A 21,059-nucleotide genomic window follows, 5' to 3' on the forward strand; every position below is an offset into this window, starting at 1 on the left:
GTATCAGGTTAAGTTATTTATATGTATTATCTCTTAATTTCAACCCTTGAGTACATACTAGTTTATAGATAAGAAAATTGAGACTTGGAGTGATTTGCTAGGTCACATGGCTACTAAGTAAAAGCTTTGGGATTAGAGCAGAGTTTTTGGCTCTGGAGCCGTAACCACTGCGATCTACTACCTCCCTATGGCTATTGACTGTAATGCACCCATAATCTAGAACTAGCACCCTGTGTACGAAATAGACGCTACAGCATTTGCAGAGCAGGAACCTCTCCGAGCTCCTCCATTTGGGAGGGTGGCTTCTCTGTTGTTCTCCTGCTCTTTGGTTGACTGTTGGTGCTAATTATACATGCTGCTATTTGTATCAAAGTTCTGGATGTTAAGTGTCTCAGGACTGGATTTATGTTCAAGATATGCTCAGTAATGCTAAGCTTTGTTCCTTGTTTTTGGTCAGTTTTAACCAACCAATTTATTTTTTTTTTTAGTTTGTAAAATTCTGCTAGTAAAACCAATCCTTTTAAAATGGAGTTCTTGGGGTGCATGCGTGGCGCAGTTGGCTAAGTGTCTGCCTTTGGCTCAAATCATGATCCCAGGGTCCTAGGATAGAGCCCCACATCAGGCTCGCTGCTCAGCAGGGAGTCTCCTTCTCCCCCTCCCACTGCCCCTCCCTGCTGCTTGTACTCTTTTGCTTGCTCTCTCTCTCAAGTAAATAAATAAAATATTTAAAAAATAAATAAAAAATAAAATAAAGTTCTTAATAATGCAACACTTTCTTTGGTTCTTTCTTTCCTTTTTAGGGAATGAAGCTGTTAGCTATTTTCATTGATCAGAATGACAGTACATCTCTGCAGCATACATCCATAGGTGGGTCTTGTGGAATACTAGGCAAGGTACCCAACATCCAATTTGGTCCTATGCCAGGATCAAACCTGGTGTGCCTCTGTTGGTTGTTGTGAAATAATACTATATATATTAATAATACTATATATAGTCTAAATCATATATCTATCTATCTATCTATCTATGCCCTAGGTTCCTGGCATAGATCCTTATAATTCCTAAGTGATAAGAGCTTTGGGAGATCTTTTGTTCTAATATATAGTTTTGCCTTTGGTTCATGACAGAGAGCTCCTAAATCCCTTGGAATTTCCAAGATCCTTGGGAGTGCCTTTTGTTCTAATGAGGTAACTCTGGGGGTGGGCTCCTGGATAGCTCCAAGATGGAGGTTGATCACAAAAAAGACCAAACCCTGGTTAGCAGCTTGGAACTTTCCACTCCACTTCCTAGCCTTTGGGAAGGGGAGAGGGACTGGTGTCACAAGAGATCATACCACATATCACTAGCCCAGAAGAAGATCAAAAATCAAAATCTGAAGTATAGTTTCTGTTGAAGCTCTATCACTTTTGCACCAGCGTTAAGTCAAAAAATCTTAAATCAAACCATCGTTAAGTCAGGAACCATCCATACAGTGACAACTTGGAACTTGAACTGGCATCTGAAGTCTTAACGGGACTAAGGCAATTTCATGGGACAGAACGCTAGCTCTGGGGAGACAGCATCAGAACTGAAATGAATCGTAGGACACCCATCTGGTGTTGCAGAATTGCTTGGAAAACCCACACGTCTGGAGTAAAGGAGGAAAGAGGGTGTTTTCTTATATAGTTCTGTAAAGACAAGTGACCACATAGCCTGTTGTGTGGCAATAATTCCCATTATACATATGTTAGCACCCACTGTAAATACTAGTCTTCTGACCTGCATTTTCTTTTCTTTTTTCCCTTAAAGTTTATTTATTTATTTATTTTTAGTAATCTCTAAACCCAGTGCGGGACTTGAACATATGACCCAGAGATCAAGAGTAGCATGCTCTTCTGACTGAGCCAGCCAGGCGCCCCCTGACCTCCATTTTCTATTTGCAATAAGACATAAGGATGTGTTATACTTAGTGAGTCATCTTTGAGACAAAAATTTCAATTATCCCTCATTTAAATTTCTGAATAGTTTAGAATGAAGACGATCTTAAATTGTTCATGAACTGTGACTATTTACAAACACCTTTCTAAGTCGATTAGAATTTTTTCCATACTGAGCAATCAAATACAGAAATAAATTGGATGTTGATCCTGATAGGAGATTCCAATAATTGTTCACAAATCCTTGATTTCAAATGTTGGTGTTTAACAAAGCAGATTCTGGTGGTCCTGGATTTCTTTATGATATACAAATGTTACAAAATCAAAGTTTTCAAATATATGCATAGTAATGCAATTCTGTTTTTCTCAGTTTTAAAAAGGGTGTTCTTTTTTTAAAAAAGGATCCCTTGCTAAAAACATTGGAAAATCAATAACTTGTACCACAGTAAAGAGGCTGTTGTAGGATTCTGAGAGAGTGAAGAACTGGATAGGAGAATGGAAAGCAGAAGGCGAGGAAACACCAAGATCTGACCACAGTGAAATGCATGGGGCTGGATCTTTGTGGATTGGGGAAGGGAGCAGGTCAAAGTTGATAGGATTGCGGCCTTTAACTGAGAGAAATATAGTCCACTAATAAAAATTAGGAAAGATGGAGTGGTGGGTAGATAGATGAGAAATCTAAACCACTTTATCTTACAAATAGGTAATCAGGTTCAAAAGTTTTCTTTAGTCATTATTTGGCAGGGGTGCATAAGAGAGGTATTTTGAAAAAAACATGTTAGATTAGTGGTCAAGAGTGGTTATTTTTATTCATGTTAATCTGTCCTCATACTATTCAAAAAAGATTATGATTGTAACAAATCAAAAATCCAAATTATTTGTGGTTTAATTTTTTTACTCATGTCCCTTATTGTTTGATGAATGATAAAAGCCATCTTCTGTACATTGTATCTACCATGACAATGTTTCTCAAGAAGGCAGGACCATTCATGTACATTTAAAGATAAAGAGTTTTTAATATAATGTTCTGTTCTTTATAGTATCAGCTAATTATAATTTCTGAGCACTGGGTCCAGGCAACTTCCATTTTTACTGTCTGTAGATTTTGCAATTTTCCCGGGGATGGAGGAAGAACTCAGTATCTACTTACTGACTTTTGAGCTAGAGGCAGTGTACTGGAGGTGGCTTTCCTTAATGTGGCTACTAAGGGTAGCTTGGAGATGGAAGAGATTAGAGGAGAGTATCAAATTATAATAACAGTTATGATAAAATTATAATAATGTCATCATAATAAATATATTTATTGAGCACTTATTATGTACCTAGCACAGTTCCAAGAACTTTACCTGATTATTAAAAAGATTTTTTTGAAGTATTTTACCTTTTTTCTAAAGTAATCTCTACACCCAACAGGGGACTCAAACTCATGACCCCAAGTTCAAGAGTACATGCTCTACTGACTGAGCCAGCCAGATGCCCCATACCTAGATTATTTCACCTAATCCCCACAACAACCCTACGTGGCTGGTGCTATTTTTACCAGCCGCCTTTTTTATATGGGAAAATGAGGCCCAGAAAGTTTATGTTCTCTTCCTAAGCTCATAAAACGAAAGGTAGTAAAGCTAGGGTTTAAACTCAGTTAACAGGATCCTAGCAGCCACAGTCGAGGAAGGATTTGTCAATTAAAACAAATTCTTCTTAAAAGCAATTTTATGATGATTTTCTCAGCTGGTTAGAATTTCTTAAGCACCAGAAAGTCCTGGTTTTTCACTTGCCCACCGATGGTATAACAAAGTCAGAACCTAAAAAGGTGGTGGTCACTAAGCTCCAGCCTCTGGATTCAGGCTGCACATTATAATTTAAACCCGTAACACCGTACATGGAGTGGATTAAAATATTCCATTATTGCTTCATTCTATTCTGAATTCTTTTTATATTCTCCCTCTCTGTTAGGGTCATAATTCTAACAGATATTTAAATGACCTTCTGCAGATCCTCCAAAGGTTTTTTTGCTACTCTGTCTACAGTTGTAAGGTTGTGCTTTGACAATAATACATTCAGAAAGATTTTAATTTTCCAGAATCTCTTGGGATCTTAAACATGTCCTGCATTTTGTTTTCCAGTCAATGCTTTTCTTTGTGGAGCAAAGGAATGAGACTTCGAAAATCACACTTTAATTTGATTTTCAAAAGCTATCAAGTTTACATTCACTTGTGTATTATGACTTGGGTGCAATTTTAAGAAATTAAATAGTAATGTTAAAAACAAGACAGGGGTACTTGGGTGGCTCAGTGGGTTAAAGCCTCTGCCTTCAGCTCAGGCCATGTTCCCAGGGTCCTGGGATTGAGCCCCACATTGGGCTCTCTGCTTAGCAGGAAGCCTGCTTCCTCCTCTCTCCCTCTCTGCCTGCCTCTCTGCCTACTTGTGATCTCTGTCAAATAAATAAATAAAATCTTTAAAAAACCCAAAACCCAAAAAAACAAGAACAAAAAAAAACAAGAGTCGGTTATGTAAATCCCCACATCGCCAGAGACTTCCTTACAGTTTTGGTGTCTCCCAGAAATGGAATCTTAAACCAGTCAGTCAGAAATAACCTGGTCAGCACTGGCTAGGGAATCTGCCTGATAGATCCCAGCTGAACCCTAAAGGAAAGTTACCTGGCTGCAACCAACCTGCTTTTTGTTCCTATAACTTGTTCTGTTCCCTTCTGCCTAAAAAATCTTCCCGATTGTCCGCTCCTCAGAGCTGCTCTCCGTCTGAAAGTTGGGATGCCGCCAGATTCGTGGTCAGTGAGTAAAGCCAATAAGATCTTTAAATTTACTCTGTTAAATTTCGTTTTTCTCTTTTTTTAACACCAGTGAGTGCTTCAAGCTTCAGAGCTGCAAGTTCAGGATCCAAGTTAAGCCACCACTTGGTAGATACAGAACTTTTGTTAGGCAAAGTCCGTCTAGGTGTGGAGGTTAGATAGGCACATTTTCTGGTGGGCCTGGAATGGCTCTGAACGAGATAATCTGCAGCCGGCTGTCTAATGGGAAAATTCGTGCTTGAAAAATGAAGTATCTTATTATTCTGGCCTTTAGGCATCCAGGAGCTGTTTAAGTGATTCTTGGGGTCTTCCATGCAAACAGGGGGGTCACACTCAGGGCAGGGTGCCGTTCAGGAAAAGGTTTCCCGATTCTGGCCCCTTGGCAGATCTCATTTCTTTCCCCTAGAGGTTTTACTATGAAAAAATTCCAATATACAGCAAAGTTTAAAGAAATTTACAGTAAACGCCCCATATGTCCACCACCGATCCTCTACCGTTAACATTCAATCTTTCTTTCTGATCGCACTTTCTATCCATCTCTCCCCCATTCAGGAATCCTCCCCCCGCACTAAGGGGGCGGGGTTAACAAACTCCAGGTGGCTTTTAAGTGGTGATTCCAGAGGATGCCCCTTGCATACCTTCAGTTCTAGCGTCCCGGCAAGCGCCGGTATTCCCTCCCGGATTAGGCGGACGCTCAAAGCGGAATCAGGGCTCCGGGGCGCCCCCCGGCGGCTGCACCGCTCGCTGCAGCTCGGCGGGCCGAGGGTACGCCTCATCTTCCTCGGGCGGGAGGGCGGGGCTCGCCGGCGGCGGGGGCCGCACCTGGGACTGGGCGGTGCGGTGACTGCCCGGGCGGCGGAAGCGGGAGGCCGGGCAGCCCCACGAGATCTGCGGGCGCTGAGCGCGGGCGCGGGGCCGCTACGTGCGCGGGGCGCGCGGGGCTGCGCTCGGGTACGCTCCTGGGCGCTCGCCGCCGCCGCCGCCGTGCCTTTGAGTCAGCAAACTCCGCCGCCTGCCAGCCCGCCGGCTTGGCCCTGCCGGGAGGAGCCGTCCGTAAGTGACAGGAGCCCTACAGGGGAGGCCTCCCCGCGCCGCCCGGGTGGGGACCGCGGCCGAGGGCGAGCCTGCCGCCCCTTTCTCCCCAGAGGGCCCGCTGCCCCCAGGTGCCGCTGCCTGCGGGCTGGGAGGAGCTTGGGTGCCCGGGATTGGAGCGGGGAGCTGCTACCTTCGCAGCCGGGATGTGCAGGGGAGGGAGAAATGGTCGGCCCGTTTGCCAGGGGAGGACTTGCGGGGTATTGCGTACTGGTCCAGGGGTTCGGGGCTCAAGAGACCCCCCGGGAGAGGGTGGGGCGGAGGGGGAATCCTGGATGCCAGAAAAAGTGCTGTGGCACCCTACACCAGGCCGGGTTTGGGTGGGTATTTTATTATTGTTATTATTATTGAACCCACGAAATGGGTAGCTTTGAGTTTAGAAATTGGGAAGGGTAGGCAGGGGTTTTCGTAGGATTGCGGGATTGAGGGAAGAGGCCCGAGAGAAAAATCCACATTGACTGATGATGATAAGCAGGTTTGGTGCCTCGGGAAAGCAACAGCCTGTTTTCCAGTTCTGATGCATCATACTTGTGTGAGGTCGCACGGGTTTTTGAGGGGGATGGTCACGGGAACGTAGGGCAACCTGTCCTGCTGGAGAGGAAGGGCGTCTATTTCTGCAAGACCCGTTTACTTGTAAGAATGATGGAATTAGAAATTTAGAGCAGAAACGAGGCTTTCACGTGATCGCCTTCAAACCTTTCGTTTTAAGAACAGGGAAACTAAGGCCCGGGGAGGGGAGCCCTTCAGCCAGATGGAAGCAGAAACAGGCCTAGAGTCCGGTGGTCTTCTGACTCCCACCCTCGGGGCAAGAAGAGGGGTCGGGGGCGGGGGGGGGCGGGGACGGGCTTGGAATGCCGGACTAGCGGTCCTCCCTGGGACTGAGCGCGGCCACCGGGTAAGGTGGACGCCGCAGAGACCAGTGAGGACCGACCTCAGTCCCAAAAAGGAGGTACCAGGTAGGTGAGGTGAGGGCTCCTGCCGCTTCGGCATTCGCTTCCAGGGGTGGCTATCCCTCACTAAGCAGTGGTAGATTTAAGATCGGCTACTGGGGATGTTTGGGATAAAGGTACACAAATAAAATATATTTAGAGGTCAGTATATGAAGATGGGAAGCAACGTGATTAGCACCGACTTGTGTTTAACTGATCATCCTGTCTCTCCTGGCAGCCCGTTTCGGAAATTCTCAGTGCCAGCTGTACCTACCGTTTCAATGGTGAGGAAATTGGTGTGCAAAGAGTGGGGACCTGCTCAGGTGTCCCTGCTCCTCTCCAAGGGGTCTTTTGATTGGCACTCCACTTCTCTCCCCACCACTCTGGCTTGTGGTGGGAACTTCCTCTTATTTTACTTAGGGGAAGACCTCCTAGAGTTTGATATCCAAAAAATAGATATAAACTGTCATTCCTTTCTAAATAAAAACCTGTTAATTAAAGACTGACATTTGTGTTCTAGACTGCAATTTTTTAGGTGGCTTCAGAGCCCTCTTGATAGCTTTTTTCAGCCTTAGGATCTCTACTTTCATTTTAAAGGGTTCGGTTTGTTAGCAAAGCTATTATGGGAAATGGCTTCTTTTTTCCTCTTTCGGTGTCATTGCTGTGGTTTAACAACTGCTTGCGAAAGGCTTAGAAGTGGTTGAGTCAGGGGTCCAGCTACTGTAGTCTTTCATTTCTAAGAGTGGCAAAGAGGGGCTTTTTGCCTAAGTCAGGGTTCACCTCCATGGAGAATACCCCAAATTTTAGACTGCTATCACCCACCGCTTTCTTTCTCTTGGTAACGTAGTAGGTATGAATCAGCATTTATGCTCTCTTAGCCCTGTTCAGATAAGAGATAGTACAGGGTCGTGGTTACAAATTCTGGTTTCAGACTCCTCAGATTGAAGTCTTGAACACAGTCATTCGGTATCTGAGGTACAATCAGCAGGGCACACTGTTCAACTTACCTTTTATTTGGAAATTTTTAAAAAAGGTAGTGATAACCTTCCCTCCCAGAATTGTTCATAGCAACAGCTGACGTTTATTGAGCATTTACTATGTGCTAGGCATTGTGAGAGAGTTTTTATGTGACAGTCGCATTAATCCCCCCCACAAACCGATAGAGCAGATCCTATTTACATCTGGAGAAACTAAAGCATCAAGGTATTTAAGACTTCCCTAAACTTCACAGCTCGCAATTTTAACCACTCAGTAAATGTGTTCCACCTTTCTGTAATAGCTGATAATTATTTAGGGCTTACTGTAGGCCAGGCCCTGTTTCAAATACTGTATGTATATTATTAACAGTCCTTGACATTGGTACAATTTCTACCCCCTTACCCTCCTGTTTCTGTTATAGATGAAGAAACTGGTACAGAGCCCAGGGCAGACAACCAGTAACTGATGGAGCCAGAATTTGAACTGGGCAGCCTGGCTCTGGAAGGGGAGGTCTCACCTAGTCCCTTGTGAATGTAGGTAAAGGGGTAAGCCAGGCATCAATCAAGGGCAAGTCTCATAGGCATTTTCATTTATTTTCCCCCGAATAACGACTCCCCCCTCCTAGTATCTGCAGGGGAGATGCTCTTAGTTCTGCAAATAATTCACATTGCTTAAGTTTTTGTGATTCTGTTGTGTACATTTGTGTATTCTCTGTTGTTTTTAATAGCTTGCGGTAGGTCTCAGTGATCTTGATCCTAGGAATACAGATAGGCTTTAGGGGATCTGTGAACCCTCTGAAAATGTCTGATTTTATACTTATGGGAAAGGGGCATTATTCTGGGAGAGAGAATCTGCAACTTACGTCTGATTCTTAAAGGGTCACCTGTGGTGGGGAGCAAGGTTAGAAATGCCCATTCTCTTCCAATAATCTCATGTTATAAATGAGGCAGCGGAGGGCCCGTGGAGAGGCGGAATAACTTAATCTTAACTACACAGCTTATTCAAAGTAGAAAGGGAGCTATAACTCGGGTCCCCTGGTCTCATCTTTCCATCACACGCCCATATCTCCCTTTGGAATAAGTGGTGCCAGGTGAATAAATTATGAGATGCCAAAGACTCCCTGCTCTCCCTCGAGGCTGCCCCAGTGTAGTGAGGCCAGCAAAGCTTCCAGGAAGTGCCTCTTAAAATATAGCATCCTTTAGTATGTCACGTTATTAATCGAACCGCTTTACTACAATTCACAGTGGGCATCAGCAACTCTGAAAGGTATGAGCTGGGAGCCCAAAGATGGGGGAGAAGATGGGGAAAGAGTCAGAACCTGCATTGGTTGAGTCACAAAGAGGCCATGTGGGCCTCTTGGCAGAAATGTGGTGTTAGAATATTTTTTTTTTTCCTCAAAGATTTTATTTATTTATTTGACAGAGAGAAATTACAAGTACACTGAGAGGCAGGCAGAGAGAGAGAGAAGGAAGCAGGCTCCCTGCTGAGCAGAGAGCCCGATGCGGGACTCGATCCCAGGACCCTGAGATCATGACCTGAGCCGAAGGTAGCGGCTTAACCCACTGAGCCACCCAGGCGCCCCTGGTGTTAGAATATTTTTGCTGAGAGGTTTGTAAATTCAAAATTCCATGAAGTCTGAGATTTCTGTGTAGTGAGTGAGTCACTAGGAAGTAGGGCCACTTCCTGGCCAAAGGCTGATGCTCCAATGACTAAGCAAGACTAAAAGGTCATGAGATTTTTTTTTTTTAAGATTTTATTTATTTATTTGACAGTGAGCGAAAGAGAGAGAGAGAGAGAGTGATAAAGCGAGAGAGGGAACATAATCAGGGAGGGTGGGAGAGGGAGAAGCAGGCTTCCTGCTGAGCAGGGAGCTGGACACGGGGTTCAATCCCAGGACTCTGGGATGACCCAAGCTCAAGGCAGATGCTTAACAACTGAGCCACCCTGGTGCCCCAAGGTCATGAGATCTTTATGAGTTTAAGTCAGCTCTGTGACTTCATTTAATTTTTACAAACTGGTAAAGTTTACCTGAAAAAGTAGCTTTGTACTAATAAGCAATACATTTTGAAATGTACTGTTTAGCCAGATTTCAAAATATATCCTGTAGGATGAGGAGTGGGGAGTCCAGAAATAGTTCTGTTGTGAAGACAGGGATTGAAAGTATGATGGAATCGACTTCCATAAAGTCTATTCAGACGGTTGCCTCACACCATTCATAAAAACACATTCCATTTAGAGTAAAGATTAAATGTCAAAACCAAATTATAGGCATTAAAATATATACATATATGAGATGGTTTTAAAAAATAACTTTGGAGTTATTTATTTATCAGAGTTTGACAACTTTAATGAAACTCAAAAACCATAAAGGAAATTATTGATTTAACTTTATGAAACATTGCACTTCTGTAAGAAAAAAAGATGTCAGAAACAAAGTTGAAAGGCAGATGACAAATCAATAAAGCAAATAGTTGCAAAATATATAACAGACATGGAGTCTTAGAAATCAGTAAAAAAAAAAGAATAATCCAATAGAAATATGGGCAAAGCCTTTAATAGGTAATTCACATATGTATATAAAAATGTTTGGGGCACCTGGGTGGCTCAATGTGTTAAAGCCTCTGCCTTCGGTAGGGTCCTGGGATCAAGCCCCGCATCAGGCTCTCTGCTCAATGGGTAGCATGCTTCCCCCTCTCTCTGCCTGCCTCTCTGCCTACTTGTGATCTCTGTCTGTCAAATAAATAAATAAAATCTTTAAAAAAATGTTTAACTTTATTAATGACCAGATAAGTGATCTGTTGCCTTGCATGTTCTTCCATGGCCCCACTGAGCCCTCCAGGTGGCAGCTCCTCGGCTCATCCTGGGTGTTCTTCCTTCTCCACGTTTTCTCCTGAGATCTGTGGTTTTCAAATGTTTTTGTGCATAAGAATTATCTGGGAAAACTTGTTAAAGCGTATTTCTGGGCCTTAATTCCAAAGAGTCTAATTCAGTAGGTCTGAAATGAGACCTGGGAATCTGTATCTTGATTCCCACGTGATCCAGAGGCAATGAAAACACTGGACCACCTGGTTTTATTCATTTCTGTGACTTTAAACCCCTAGTACCTGGATGCTCAGGTCTGGCTTTCTTGCGAGGTCCAGATTACACAGTTCACATTGAATCTGAGTCCTTGGATGTGTCGCAGATCTTTTAATTAACCTGCCCAACACTACTGATCATCCCCTCCCCGGTTTCGTAGGGCCGAACACTTGGGCAGTTTGGGGGCCCTCCTTAAGAAAAAGAACAAGCCTTGTGAATGCAAAATATGGTAGAGGACCACGGAGGTGTCTGTGTAGATTGTGGCCTCAGAAACTGGAGTTTCTTTAACTTCTTGATCCTGCCTCTGTTCCCCACGCTCAACCAAGCCGTCTTCCTCCCTTGCCTACCTGAAGAAATTATTACTGCCATCCGCCTGTTTGTCCAGGCTGGCACCTACAGCCATTTCTCCCCCCTCCCTGAGCCCTCTCAAGGTCTTGGCTGATTTTCCCATCTATCTATGCTCCGCTTTCTGCCCCAGCACCCCCTTAATCAGCTTCTGATCCTGTCTCTCCTTGTCCACGACTGCTGGTTTGGTTCTGTCCCAGTTTGCCACCTCTCACGGAGAGAACCTGGGTGCCACGTGAGACCTGTGGAGCTCAAGTGAAATAGGGGTGGATGTTCCCTTCATGCTCTGCTTTGGGATGCGTTCCTGGGGTGTTTCCATGTTAAGTAGGAAAATCAGACGGTTCAGTTAGTTTTGGGGAAGGAAGGCACGTTCTCTTTTCAGCTAGGTGGCTTCTGGGGCCTCCTGTTTCTTAGAGAACTAATAAACCTTGGTGAGAACCCACAAGCCCATGGCCTGGGGAATTCCGAAGTCCTCCCAGATGTTCTGCTAATTCCCTAGGGTGCGAGTGGGAGAGGGCTCCCCGGTGCTCTCTGATTTACACTGGTGTGGGCCCTGACATGCCGGTGATGATCCGCACCCCCATGTGCCTTGCTCATTCAGGAGACTTCACTAGGTTAGGGAGAAGGCAGCCCCTGGAGCTCCTCACCTGCCCTCCCTCTGTGTCTGAGCCCGGCCCCTCCCGCCCTCCTCACTTTTGACTGACCTCCAGGCTTTCCCCTCTATGACTGTGGCTTCTCCACAGTTCCTTCCTCAAACTTACAGACCCAACAGTTCAAAGCACAGGGCACAACAGGGCGCTTTGTGTATTGGGGACATGTGCTCCTTAGGACTTAGAGATACACGCAAAGAAGAGTTTTCAATTACGTGATAGTTTTCTTCCCTTTTCTTACTGACATAGCAGCTGTCCTTATTGTCAGGTGGCATTTGGAAGAGCTGGGGAGAAGGGAAGAAAGGGGGGGGGGAGGCAGGTGTCCTAGCAGCAACCCCAGGGTCCTGCTGGCTGGGGGTGGGGAGATGTGGGATGTGGTATTATCAGGGCTCTGGGTCCTCTGGGTCCTGGTATCTCAGAGCAGGAGACAGAGCCTTTTTATCAGCCACCTGTGGAGATCAGACCCTGAGAATCTGACCTCCTTCTGCTCAAACACACATGAAAGTTCCAGTGCCAGGAAAGTAATGCAATGATTTACAAGGAGGTGCAGACCGGATGCTGGTTTTTTCTGGTCAGCTCATTTCCCTGACAGTTGAGAAACTTTGACAACTGTGACCTCTGTTTTGAGAACTTTGCTAAACCAGCCTGTAAACAAACCCATATTAAACGCCCTTGGATTAATTACAGTCAGCCCTTGGGCTAATAATTTAAGGAATAATAACTTTGCTATTTTACCCACCTTTTGTATTTATTTATTTTTTAATCCATCCATTCATTCAAGACTCATTTATGTTTATTATTTTTAAATCATAAGAGATATTTTCACTTATTAGTGGTATTTCACCCACTTTAAAAAGGACTTTCTGTCTGGCTTATCTTCACTTTCTTGGATCAAGGTCGGGCATTGGAGATCCCCGGGGGCATGATTTGCGGCAGGCAATGGCCAGGGTATGTGTTGCCCCCACGTGGGGCTGAATTTCAGAGCAGAGATATCTAAAATTTTCTGCTTCTGTAAATATTATTATTCCATCTGACAAAACAGATACTTCAAGGGAACAATTTTTTTTTTTTTTTTTAAAGGAGTGGGTGCTCTGTGATCCCGAGGAAGAGACCTCAGCACTTTTTCTCCGAGGTCTCGGAAGAGTCCAAGAGGGCCAGGACTGAACAGGGACGGAGGCAGACACAGCGAGCCTGAGGCACATGCCTCCACGTTTGCTCGTTTGATCTTTGCTGCAGATCCACAAAGTAGGCAGGTGCCCCCCTTTTTACAGTTGAGGAAACCGAGGCACAGAAAGGTTAAATGCTTGCTGTTGGCCAAGGGCAGAGTGGGAACACGTAGCCGGGCTGCTGGGTGCTGGCTTCTCAGCTTTCCCGTTCACCGGGCCTTCCTGCTCTCTTAGTGAGAGACGGAGGTGAAAGCTCCCCTCTCGCTTGACCCTCACCTTACTGGCCAGTCCTTCCTATCAGGACTGATGTCACCTGGGCCGGATTTGAACTTGACCAGTAGATCACAGTTCCTGATGTTGCTCTTCTCACAAGTGACCAAACTTCTAACAAGTAACCAAACCTGAGGGGCCCTTCTCTGTGACAGAGACAGCCGGCTCGGTGGGACGCTTGTTATTTCCAGCAGGTTGCAACACTTTTCCTTTCTGAAAGGGACTTTGCCTTTCCATTTGAAAGAGGAACATATAAAGCTCACGTTTGTCTCCGATTTGCCTGCCTGTACCCTGTTCTTTTTTCTCAGTCCCGGCTGTTGGTCAGATGCCTGAAGGTGGTTTTGTGTGGATGTCCTCCATCGTCTCAGCGCGTCCACACCTGGCCTCCTCTTTTGTACGCAGCTCTGAAAACAGGCGCCCTCTTTCTGACTTCTCTCTGCGGGTAACTGGTCTTTTTCCAGTCACCTGCCTGCTGAGTCATCCTTGACTCCCTTCTCCCCGTTTTGCTCTGGTCCAGGTTTTTCTCATTATGTACATATTTTTGAATAGACTTACATTTACAAAAATGATTATTATTTCTTAGAGCAGTTTTTGGTTCACAGCAGACGTGGGTAGAGCACAGAGAGAGCCTGTATACTGCAGCCTTCTCTCCCTCATTATCACCCAAGGTCCACACTTTACATCGAGGTTCACATATGGTACTGTTCACTCTATGAGGTTTTTTGTTTTTTTGTTTTTTTAATTTTTAAAAAAATTTTTTTAAAGATTTTATTTATTTATTTGACAGAGAGAGAGGTCACAAGTAGGCAGAGAGAGAGAGGAGGGAGCAGGCTCCCCGCTGAGCAGAGAGCCTGATGTGGGACTCGATCCCAGGACCCCGAGATCATGACCCGAGCCGAAGGCAGCAGCTCAAACCACTGAGCCACCCAGGCACCCATAAATATTTTATTTATTTATTTGACAGAGAGAGATCACAAGTAGGCAGAGAGGCAGGCAGAGAGAAAAGAGGAAGCAGGCTCCCCACTGAGCAGAGAGCCTGACGCAGGGCTCTATCCCAGGACCCTGAGATCATGACCTGAGCCAAAGGCAGAGGCTTTAACCCACTGAGCCACCCAGGTGCCTCCACTCTATGAGTTTTGACAAAGGTCTGACGTGTGTCCACCATTCTAGTGTCCTGCAGAATAGTTTCACTGCCCCCAACACCCTCTGTGTTCTGCTTCTTGTTACTTTAAAGTGCTTTTCCACACCCCCCACCCCCACCCACCTTGGGTCCATGATTTCTCCTGCTGGCTGGAGCATCCCAGCAACTGCCTGTTGAAGCTCCCAGCCTATAAATTCTCTCCCTGTCAATCCCTCCTCCACCCCATCCCCAGATGAGTCATTGCCATCATGGCACGGCAACTCACTCTGCCTTCCAGCAGGATCGAAGTTCAAATTCCTCTTATCCTGCCGGGACTTTCCCATCCTAGATGCTCATGGGAACCCTTCTAGACTTACTTCCTTGCAATCTTCTACCAACACAGCTCCTCCATTCCTGGGGGCTTGGATTCTGGCCCTGTTTTCCTGTTTTCTGTGCTTGTTCTAATGCAAGCATTGAGGCCTCATCAAGCCCCACCTTCTCCAGGGAGCCTCTCTATTCTTCCTGGAAGCCTTGTTACCAGTGCGATCTTTTTTTTTTTTTTTTTTTTTGCACCCCATGCAATGAGTTTTGCATTACAAGTGAACTGTTCCATAGCTGTGTCTGGGGATCTTTAGGTCATAGAACTCAGAAAGTGTAGCGTGACCATTAAAAAAAAAAAAAAAAGACCAAGACCAGACCTAGAATATCACACATAGGTGCTCAGTGATTACTTATTGAACAGAGTTGAACAGAGTTGTCATTGTCTTCTATGATTCTTAGAGGGTCCTTTATAGCCCCTAACAGACCCTAAAGAGGTCTCTCATGGGAATGTCCTATGCTTCTCTCAGTATTAATCCTTTCTGAGGATGGGAAAGGCATGTCTAGATCTTTGGCTGCTGGCTCTCTCAGGTTCATATACAGACAGAACTCTGCCCCCACTTCACCCCCCTAAAGAATTCAAGACATTAATAACTCAATTTATTGGTTGCTGTCTTTTAAACATTTATTTCTAAGGATGCAGTACGGATGCCATGATGGGTGTAGGGGGTCCTGTGTGGTGAGGGACGCAGGGCTGGTTGTGTTTGGATCCTGGCTCCTTCACTTAAGAGCCACATGACCTTGGGCACCGTCTCCTTACTTGTAAAACTGAAGTAATGATATTTGGCTATCTTGAGGGTTAGATGAGATAATTCATGTTACAGGCCCTTCACACTGTCTGGCACATAGTTAGCAATCTGCTGTTTTTACTTGGATTGCTATTTCTGATTATTAGTGATTATTATATATTCCTGATTATTCTGATTATTAAATAACATTACTCCTCATTCTCATCCTTTACTGTCCAGTGGAGTTAGGTCGGGAGGAAAGATAGAAAACAATAGAGGAAAATGCATGGTCTTGAAGACATTCCTTGTTGGGCTCTTGCTGGCTAAAAGCTTTCTTTAACCCCAAGGTGAATGATGACCCCCCTGTGTGAGGAGGAGGACTGGCAGGGGAGGCAGGGGCCTTGTTCTCATGCCCCACCTCCCCACCCACATGGTTGGGCTGCTTCGAAACTTGATGGTGTTGCAGATATGAAGAAAATTAGTTGGGACTATTTCAGTCAAATTTAATTGACTCGATATTTATTGGGCACTGACTATACGCCAGGCACTCTGCTAAGTGTTTGGGTTATAAAGCATGAATGGTTTGGACAAGGTCTCTGCCCTCATGGGACCTTTGAGAGGACAGATAATAAACAACAAAATAGATTAATAGAAAGAATAATACAGACTGTGATAAATTCTTAGGAGAAAATTAAAAAGTAGAGAATTACTGGGGGATGGGTTGCTCTCGTGCGTTGTCAGGGGAGACTCCTCCGAGGAGATGGCATTTATTTATTTATTATTTCTTTTTAAAAGATTTTGTTTGTTTATTTGGGAGAGAGAAAGAGAGAGAGTGTGAGAGCATGAGCAGGGGGAGGAGCAGAGGGAGAGGGAGAAGCAGACTGTCTCCCTGCTGCAGGGAGCCCTATGCAGGGCTCGATCCCAGGACTCCAGAATCATGACCTGAGCTGAAGGCAGACGCTTAACCGACTGAGCCACCCAGGCACCCCTCTTGGGAACTTTCACATCTCTTCTTTTTCAATTAAATTTGTGATGCTATATAGGCACACTCTAGAACATGGAATTCTGTCCTTTGGTGAGAACATTGGCATGGGCATTTGAAGATGAGTCACTGTTTAATTGGATCACTGTGTGACCCACTTAAATAAATACTGTTTTTTGAATGGAAAAGTTATTATTCGCTTTCTTTTGAAATTATTTAGAAATGACTTTGGAGACGTCCTTTAAGATTTTAATGCATGTGGATATGGTCCTTTTGTTAAGAGAGGCGGTATAGGGAAGAGGCAAGCACAGTTTCTGGCATTTGGGAGCCCTTGGTTTGAGTCTAGACCACATGGCATGGCTTGCGGTGGTCATTTATCCTCTCTGGGTATTGGTATCCTCCTCTGTAAAATGAGACAGATAAGTTGGCTTCCTCACCAACTGTCACAGGACGGTGCTTTCTAAACTGCAGAATGTTAGAAAATAAAAGTTACTCTAAAAACTCAAATTCCATGTGTGTGCATTTTGGCAAATAGCACTTACGGCTATGATGTAATTCATGACTGTAGGAGATAACTTGCCTCTGCTTATGGATGTTTGGCTTCTGGAATAATCCAGAGGAGAATATTTTTATAACTTTGCAGTAGGAATGGGCTTTCTAAGTATGGGTCAAAACTTAGAAGCCGTAAGGAAACAATCGATAAAATTCATGACCTAAAAACAGTTGGCATAACAGAACCCCTGTGAGTAAAGTAAAAGACAGTTTACAAATCAGAAAAATATATTTGCATTTCGTTATATATTAAGGATTAATTTTCCTAATATACAAAATTCCTACAAGTCAGTAAGGAAAAGAACACACTTACTATAGGAAAATGGTCAAAGGATATGAACAAACAATCCATAGGAAATAATTTAGTGGCTCCTAATGCATTAAAAATGCTGACATCACATGTAGTTTTTAAAAATCTGATTAAATTGCACTGAAATATTACCACATTTCACCTATCTGGGCTTGACAAAGATAAAAACATTTTGAAAACCATCCATGTTAGGGAGTCTACGGGAAAACAGAACTCATACATACACACTTGGCGATGGTGTCTTAGTTTCCTACAAGGGCCACCTTGTCAGAGTTAATAATTCACATGGTCTGGCTTGATTCAGAAATTCACTTTAAGAAATTTGCCCTTCTGAGAAATTTACGGTATTCACTGTGTTTATAACAGTAAGAGTGTCTATCAGTGTGAGCTGGTGAACATAAATTATAGTACATTTACACAAGGGAGTAGTACACAGCCACAAAAAGAGAACAGGGATGCTCTGTGGACAGCTGGGGAGCAGTCTACATGGTTAAGTAAAGAGTGAGGTGTAGAAAGGACATATGTGAGTCTTCCATTTATAGGAAAGGAAGGGCAGAAATAAATATATGTATGTGCTTGCATATGCACAGAAGGAAGGATTCTAAGATCCTTAGATCTTAGAAGGATTCTAAGATTCTGGAAGGATTCTAAGAAATGACTAAGAGGTAGGAGAAAGAGGGAGAGTTTTTATAATTCTATACCTTTTTGTATTTTTTTGTTGTGAAGCGTTATATTTTAAGAATTAATATTAAATATGAAACCAAAAATGGACAATAAAACAGTATTTGAGATAGGGATCGAGCCTACCTATAGATTCATTAATGCTGTGTTTGATACCCAGATTATTAAATGACTTAAGGTGTCCACTGCTATCATAGTTTGGGGCTATAAAAAGGGGAGACATTTTTTCAAAGAGCTCTTGGCCATTTGAGGCACACTACAATCAGAGACCAGTGGAAGGACCATATAATCAAGCATTCAGAGCTGGTGTACCTGAAGTCTGGTGGGGATTCAGTTCCATATTGGTCAGGGGAACACTATGTTCAAGACATACTTAGAAAGATTGTGTTAGAGTAATGGCCTCAAAGATGTCCATGTTCAAATCCCCAGAATACGTGAATATTTCCTTGCATTCAAGGGATGGATGTGATTAAGTTAAGGGTCTTGAGATGTGATTATCCTAGGTTTTCTAGGGGGGCCCAGTCTAATCTCATGGGACCTTAAAAGCAGAGAACCATTCCTGGCTGTGGTCAGAGGGAGATGTGCCCACAAAAGAAGGATCAGAGATATGATATGTGGCTGGCTTGGAAGATGAAGAAAGGGGCTGGGAGCCAGGAATGCCAGCAGCCTCTAGAAGTTGGAAAAGGCAAGGGAGCAGTCTCTTCTTTGGAGCCCCCAGCCTTGCATTTGCCTTGATTTTAGCCAAGAGAGATTGGTGTTGGATTTCTGACCTACAGAGCCAAACGGTAATAGATCTGTGTTGTTTTTAAGCCACAAAACTGATGACAATTTGTTACAACAGCTCTAGGAAATGATCAGGGAGATAATGGAGAAAGAACCCTGAAGCCTTGCTCTCGTGTGCTTTCTAATTTAGAAGGGAAGTGATGACAAGAATCTAATCAATAGTCATGCCAAGCCAATGTGGAAAGTGGCAGGAAGATTGCAAGGAGCTGTCCACAAAGGAGTCGGGAAAGGCTTGGGGAGGAGACGCTGGCTGGGTTTGTGCCGTGAGAGGCAGTGCAGCTTGCTGGTTGGGAAGAAGGACTCTGGTACTGACTGTGGGCTTGAATCTTGTCTCTCCCTCTTCCTAGTGTGGGGCCTGGAGAAAGACAATCTTTCTGTGCCTCAGTTCTAATCTGTAAAGTGGGGATGCTAATAATAGCTCTTCATAGGGCTGTTGTGCAGAGTCAGTAAGTTAATGTGTATCAAGTGCTTGGGGTAGTTCCTGGCCATCCCAAGGGCGTGGAAGTGTGGACTATTGATATTTTGCCCTAATGGATGGGTAAGGCAGAGGCAGTTAGTAATGGTGGAGCATCTGAGGACAGCAAGCTCAGTTGAATGGTGGGAGCAATGATATGGGGAGAAGGAGCAGAAAATAAGGCTGTTTAGGAGTACAGAGCCAGATGATGGTGACCTGGGGACCTGGACTGAAGAGCCTCCACCTAGTGCCCCAGAGGATTCAGCAGGAAGGATGACTTGAGTAGAGCAAGGGTGCTGATCACATTTCTTTAAGTGGGGAGGTGGGTTTGGTTTCTGAGCCCTAACTTCAGAGTCATCTTCCCACTTGCCTGTCTTTTCTGTCCCCTCACAATGAGCGGCATGACCTCTAACCAAGATGAGCATCTTCATCCCCCTCAGCGCTCCCTCTACCGCCCTGCAGGATTTGGGTGTGGGGTCCCCCACCTAGGATCTCATCAGGGTTCAGGGTCTCTAGAGAACACTGGTATGGATCGTTGGCTTTCCTGTATGGATCCTCACAGTCACCTACTTCTTCAAAGCCAGCTTTCAGCCTCTTCTGTGTCCCCGTAGGTTGAGAAGCAGAAACCTGACCCCTGTGGCCTCAACAGGTCCCTACAGGCTAATGGCTGAGCCCAGGGGTGAGCCTGGGCCTACCCCTGCTGTCTTTCGGAAGTCCAGTTCCTTTTGGCCTTTTGGGGTCTGTGTCCTCTCAACATGTAGAGCTGGTTCTTGAGCAGATGAGCCACCAGAACCTTTCGGAGTTCTTGGAGAGAATGATCCCTAGGAGGAGCGTTGTAAGTAGAAATGGGAATCTGAATTTTCCAGGCCAGCTGCCTGGTTCCTGCTTTTTTGGAAATCCTTCTCCTCAGCTCCAGTTCCTTTTGCTGACTCTGAGATACCCAGGGCCTCCCAGGGAGCTGTCCCTGAAATACGGGGTCCCCAGCATGTCTTTCCTTCCCCACCCCTGAGAACTCTGTGCTCTTGACTCCTCTCCTCCTTCTGCCTCTCCGCTCACTTTTGTTTTGTTCACTCCCTAAAAATTTCGATGCTAGAGTGTCCGTCTTTCAAGGCCTCTTCTCTGCTACCTTCTCTGATAAGTGGACTTTTGCAAAGGGACAGGTAGGTGCTAACGAGTGGATTTTTTATGATCATGTGTGGAAATGCCCAGGCCTGCTTGTCCTTGGACAAGTCATCACCTTCATTAGGTCTCTCTTCTTCTCTGAGAAACAGAGACCATAGCACTTTCCGCACCTCAGAGGATTGTGGGACTAGGATATCACTCATTCATTTATTCATTCACTCATCCGCTGCATAGTTCTTGAGTCCCTATGCAGTGGTTGGTATAAACTAGTGAAAAAGCAGGCACGATACCCGCCCTGCTCTTGTGGAGACAAGTCACAAACAAGAGACAGTAGTATATGTGCTGACAGCTTATGGGTACAGGGCGATGTCCGTGACAAGACCAAGTCGTCATTGTACACGGTGGCGTTCAGGTTAGCCGGACAGAGGCTTTCTGGTAAAGTGGCAGTCTGGGCTCCAGGTCTCCTGGGTTTCTGGGTGAGGGTGGGGACACATCTGTGAGCGCTTTGCTCCTCCTTTCCCTCCATCCCACAGTGGAGGTTCTCTTTTCCTCTGCCAGGGCTTTCAGCTCGTGTCTGGGTGGTGGTTGGACAGGCGCCTGGCGTTTCCCGTCACTGCCTTCTCAGAACCAGGCCAGGAGGAACGGTGAGCGCGCAGGTGGGCTCCCTCCTTCCCAGTCCTGTGTGCAGGAGAGGAGGGAGAAACTGGGCTTTTGCAGCA

At 45.0% G+C, this 21,059-nt stretch overlaps 1 protein-coding gene across 2 annotated transcripts in view; it reads left to right on the plus strand.

The window, feature by feature from the left end:
* Nucleotides 1-5,539: 5,539 nt before the first annotated feature.
* SNX10 (sorting nexin 10) overlaps nucleotides 5,540-21,059 on the plus strand; it is a 70,541-nt gene continuing 55,021 nt past the window's right edge. For both annotated transcript variants that reach the window (XM_004762527.3, XM_004762528.3), the window contains exon 1: nucleotides 5,540-5,775. The gene's annotated coding sequence lies outside the window, so the exon portion shown is untranslated. The remainder of the gene's footprint in view (nucleotides 5,776-21,059) is intronic.

This window comes from Mustela putorius, unplaced genomic scaffold (assembly GCF_011764305.1).
Source record: "Mustela putorius furo isolate JIRA1106 unplaced genomic scaffold, ASM1176430v1.1 tig00003845_pilon_pilon_pilon, whole genome shotgun sequence".
Lineage (NCBI taxonomy): Eukaryota > Metazoa > Chordata > Mammalia > Carnivora > Mustelidae > Mustela > Mustela putorius.